Source organism: Triticum dicoccoides, chromosome 6B (assembly GCF_002162155.2).
Source record: "Triticum dicoccoides isolate Atlit2015 ecotype Zavitan chromosome 6B, WEW_v2.0, whole genome shotgun sequence".
Classification (NCBI taxonomy): domain Eukaryota; kingdom Viridiplantae; phylum Streptophyta; class Magnoliopsida; order Poales; family Poaceae; genus Triticum; species Triticum dicoccoides.
This window is the reverse complement of record NC_041391.1, coordinates 52911631-52917579: the sequence shown is the minus strand read 5'-3', so window position 1 is coordinate 52917579 and position 5949 is coordinate 52911631. Positions and strand designations below refer to the sequence as shown.

General features: G+C 37.5%; 1 pseudogene; it reads left to right on the top strand.

Annotated features, from left to right (window-relative positions):
• The window catches only part of LOC119320711, a 3502-nt pseudogene extending 1088 nt beyond the window's left edge, over positions 1-2414 (top strand).
• Positions 2415-5949: the final 3535 nt, after the last annotated feature.

Genomic DNA, 5949 nt, shown 5'->3' with positions numbered 1-5949 from the left:
TGCAGGTTTCGTCCGGATCGGCAGGCTTGTGGCCAGGGTTGCTCTCCAGAGCCCCGATGTCGGGCTCGTCGCCGTCAACGGCCCCTTCATCAGCAAGGACTACATGGTATCGTTCTACAGACACGTATGGTAGGGTTGTTTTGACTCGTGCATGGGACACCAGTTTATATTCACTGGATTACGAGCTTAGGTCTGTGCTAAACATGAATGGATTTGCTCTTCTAGTTACACGCTGATGATTTGCTACACAATCATAAGCACAGTTAAATAGCGATGTATATGAATCTAGTGAATGTCGCTACATGTCTGTCTGTATCATCAGTTTTGTGAAATGACATTTAGATCTGCTTTGCAAGTGCCTTTTGCATACGTTATATTCCTCACTTCAGTGGAGAATAGCTAGGTAGTTCCAGATTTGAGGAATCTATTTTTTTCATGCAGTGACTATTGTTCCATTGTGGTATTTATAATAGATATACACCTGGTAGTATTCTGTCATATCTTACTAAATAAGACACATGTAGGCTCCATGCCAGTTAGTACTTAATTAAAGCATAGCGCAACTGATTCTCTCATATTATGGTTCTGAATTATGTGCTTGTAACTGGCAGACCTACATTTTCAAGTATGACACTGTCAACGGACAATGGAAACACCATTAAGTTAAGGTGAAGGACTCCAAGACCCTTCTCATCGATGAGAAGGAGGTTGCTGTGTTTGGCTACAGGTTTGTTACCGCTAATTTTTGTGGCAATGCAGTTGATTTCCATGTAAACTAAACACCCTGATCATACAATGTCCTGATGTGGGAACCCTGAGGAGATCCCATGGGCTGCTGCTGGTGCTGAGTACGTTGTTGAGTACACCGGTGTTTTCACTGACAAGGACAAGGCTGCAGCTCACATATAGGTAAATTATTTCAAACTTTCCATTTCATGGTACCTAAATATTTCTTGTGTATAATTTACTAAATTAGTTTTCTGTGTCACCACTTTCTGGGTGGTGCCAATAAGGTCATCATTTCTGCTCCCAGCAAGGATGCTCCCATGTTTGTCTGTGGTGTCAATGACAAGGAATACAAATCTGACATCGACATTGTCTTCAACGCTAGCTGCACCACTAACTGCCTTGCTCCTCTTGCATCGGTGCTTATCATTGAAGTTTTGTGCAGCTCAAACCAACCGCCAATATTGGGAATTGTATACTGATAATTTGTTTCTTTCAGGTTATCAATGACAGGTTTGGCATTGTTGAGGGTTTGATGACAACAAATCATGCCATGACTGGTAATGCATTACACTGGGTTTTTTCTTCAAAATTTTATATTATATATTTGACTATTGTATGCTTATGTGTGGCTGAAATTTAAATTTACAGCAACCCAGAAGACTGTTGAATGTCCTTCCAGCAAGGACTGGAGAGGTGGAAGGGTTGCCAGCTTCAAAATCATTCCGAGCAGCACTGGCGCCGCAAAGGTATATTGAGCTGGCCTTCTACTATATGATCGGTTAACTGGTTGAACAATGTAGCATGATGGATTATCTGATTCTTGTTGCCCGTAGCAACACATCGTAAAGTTAACCTATTGAATTGAATTGTCACGGCTTGGATCTTATCGAATGTTTAAATCTAATATAAGAATATACATGCTGATGCTTCTTGGTTTATTTGCATATGCATTTTCACATGGAGCTGCATTTTCACATTTTCTCAGGTTGCCAAATATATTCAAGGAATTGTGAAATATAAATATAGTTTATTTTTGTTCTTTTGCAATTGTGATGTTTGGCCTCATGTTGCAAAAGATATTCAAGGAATTATGAAATAAAAAGTAATAATAAATTTCTTTCTTGGTCGCAACGCATGGACACCTTGCTATAAAACATACACATTTTTTATCTGGTTGTTTATGCATGTGTTACTTTTGTATTTTAGCAATAGTTTGATCATTCAACTGAATATGCAGGGTTTCACAAAGGTGAGCATATGAATTTTGTAGCTTCATCAAATAAATAAAATATGAGAGATTGAAATATAGGAGTTGAGATTTAGGTATGTTGTTGGAGTTAAACAAGATACAGGGAGAACCTTTCTAGGGGAATCCCCCTATGCTTAGATTTAGGGGAGATAGTTTGGAGGAGTTGTAGTATATTAATGAGATTTCATTAAAAAGTTAGGAAGTCAACTATGGTCAGAATAGGCTGTTAGCCTATAATTATCTGAAAGAAATGTTTGTATTTAGTTGTAGCCCACCTAATTGAATTGCTATATTAGATCTAAAATCAATTGTATTGCCTATGATAATTTTATAACCTGGCACTATCTACAATGGTGTTCTTTCTTTGCAATTTGATGGTATGCCTGACCAACATTATCCTAATCTAATAACTGTTAAACTTTTACAGAATAGATAGATCCAGAAATTTTCATACCTAGAGGACGATGCCTTCTTGGTGCTCCTTGCTTACAGAAGGTACTCCTCCGGAATTTCTCCTCCAAGTCTGTGTATTTTGATGCTTTTCTATATGTGATGGGCGAAGGGAAAGTAAGGAGGGGTGTGAGGGAGGGCAGAGGAGTTTAACATATATAGGTATGGCAAAAGGGGAAGGCTGGGAAGCAGATATCTTTCCAGTTCTACCATGTATAATTATGTATGGTGAAGATATCTTTCCTTTTTTCATCATAAACATACCTCATAATAAACTAGAAAAGACGTCAGAAATCATAACTTACTAAAATATTAATTTGTTGTATAAAATAATTTATCAGAAATCATAACTTACTATAATTATGCATGCCATATAAAAACGAAATATCTTATATGTATGTTTAAATATTGATTCTATTTTTATTATTGTTCAGTTTGAAAAGGTAAACATGAACTTTCTATTTAACTTATGTGTATTTAATCAGTTCAACGTGTAAAAAGTTAATTTATCAAACAAATAATCTTAAATGTTTTGTTACTGAAATATGGCAATTAACAGTCATAGGATTTTGTTGTATGCACAATCAAAATACGGATGCACCTAATGCATTATCGATCATTTGCAAGGCAGCGTGGGTCATAAGGGGACGTGGAACTGCTGCAGCCTATCTGTGACAGAGCAAAATCCAGCGAATTTGGCCAGCCAGGTACATCATCTAAACGACAATACGGTAGCAACTTGAACAAAATTTGAATTGATTACTATAGTAGCTTAGTAGTAGTAGCTTCATGTACTAATATTTATGTCGATCAATCACTACACCGGATATGCACTCCTGGGATTATATATGTATGGGTTTCTGTGATATTGTGAAGGGGCTTACATTTGTTAGGCTTGATGATATTTGCACAAACTGTGCAAGACAAACAGATCCTCCTCCCCTCCTTTGCAGCAAGATCCTCATCCTCCTCCTTTCTAGTAGCTAATCCTCCTCCTCTCCAATACATCAGCAACTGATAACAGGCAACTGCAAGGAGCCAACACCTTTCACTCCCCCTTCTACCACACCATAATCTGCTATTGATGCTTTGCTGGTGGCTCACTGCTTTGTGCTAGCTGCTTTGCTGTATCGCAATAGAAAATTCACGGCGTCCACACTAACATATCTACTATTAAAGTGGTTTTGTTTCTTTTACTGTATGTACTGATCAATAAGCTCGGATATCCATCTCTCATTTTTGTTACCTTATTCAGGATCACACAAAATATAAGCAGTGTCTATTAGAGTCCTGGAATATAATGCAACGGCGAGAAAGGAAGATCAAGGACAACTCAAAAAATAAAGAATATATGCAAGGTACGTGCCATATGAACGTCATATGTTTATTGAGTATTCTCTAGCTGGAATGTGATTATTACCAATGAAGGAAACCTCGTATAGTATAACAGTGCGTGTATGGATGGAGTTATACTATACGAGGTAGTATATGATGCGAGGCACGCAATGTCTGAAAACATCTCCTGTTCTACTTTGAGTATGTTGTGAACCTACCATGGTACAACACAAAAGTACTCTGTTTCAACTGGAGCACCATGTATGGTCCAAACTGGTCTGGTCTAGAACCTGAAAATTTAGATAGAAAGTCTAGGCGAATAAACAACCAACATAGCTAGTGGATGCCACCATAAATCACTCTTGAAACTATATAAATATTTCAGATAATGTCATCTGATCATCGGATCAGCACGGGCATTCAAACAGATTATTACGCCATCTATATAGCCAACTACAGTCGTCAACAAATATAACAGCAAAACCATCTTGTAGTAGTACCAAAACTACAATTAGTTCTTAAATATTCTAAACCCAATTTTTTTTGTACTTTTCCATACATAACCAAACATGAGAAGCTGATTGAAGTAATCCTGACGGTTCTGCATGCATAGAAGCATATTTAGTTGTTCAAAACCCTCAAGGCCACCGTAATCTCCTGAGGGATGTTTCCAGCAGCTAGATTGTCTTTCACCATAAGCATCTGGACTACCACTTGGCTCCTCAGCATAATTGGATCCTAGAATCAATGAAAGAAATTCACCATCAAACGCTGAAGTGGTTGGATTATAAATGGCACATTAAAACTCATCGTAAAGATAATTACTGTAGTGTTCATCCAGGTCATGCTACGCAAAGAACCTAGCTGTTGGGCCATCTCTTGTAGAACTAAGAAACCCGAGTCTTTGCTATGACAAACAGAATAAAAACTTGAGATTTCTACATACTGCATCTTATTCATCTGAAAAATTTATTAAATTACCGCCGAAAATTGAAAGACATGTTGTCTTGTCGCCAATCCATGAGCTCGGTGTTCCATCCAATGACCCTAGACTGCAACACTTCATTGAGTTCTTGCTTCAAAATAGTGATCTCCTTCATCATCTCTTTGTTGTGAGTGCTATTTCCCACTTGTCGTACGTCTAGTGATGGATTATATACGATAACCCTTTTCCTCATCCGATTTACCACAAGTAGACCATACGAAGAGTCCGGGATAGACAACGTAAGTAGATACTACAGAAGGTCAACACAGGTTAAATGATATCAGGAAAGGAAAAATAAATTAGGAATAAAAAAGCCTTACAATTGTGGAGTTGAACACATCATATCTAGGAAAGGGTTGTAGAACAGCATTGTTGATCAGCGTCGAGGTGCGCTGCCCTTGCGGCATCCAGGAATACCTTAGAGCTCGTGATTGAGCATGAAACTACAAGTCAAAATAATGTTTCCCTCCAACCATGTTCGAGCCCGCATGCCTCTCTAGTTCAGCGCTCGCAAGCTTACGAACAGCGAGATTGAAGCATTCGGGATGTAGGCTTGCTGAAGTATGAAATAGTGTGTCCTTCAGCTTTCTGAGGCTGATTTCGATCCGGTATGGTGTATCGCTTCTTATCCAGATTGAGCTGCACGTAAAAACACATAAAAATGGTTCATATGGTAACATTTTCTAGATAATCTAACAGCTATGAGCAGAACGTAATATTTTGATAAACTATAGAGCATGAAAATTGTTGCAGCACCTTCTAGCAAAAGCTAAAATTCAATGAAAATTTCTCTGTAAGAAAAAAAAATTAATTTGTTAGAAATTAAGAGGAAAATTTAGGTAACACCCATTATACCAAGTTTGCTGGTTGTTCAAAAACAATATTAAATTGTTGTACAATATAGTAAGGACATTAAGCTTTTCAACATTTGTACTGCAAATAATTTTAGCAGATTGTTATTCATTACACACGGTTGATGTGCAACGGAAATACTGCCAAATCATTTTCCATAAAAAAAATTCTACTGATGCACTCAAAAAGTAAGATTTAATCTAAAGAAAAACAAATCAAGCAATATCATACACCTATATTCAACAGAGTATGCTGTGTACGACCTAGTTCTAATGAGATTTATTTCGATAAAAAAAACTTACAATACCATAACTTACTCTAATGTCTGCTCATCATGAACGCCGTTCAT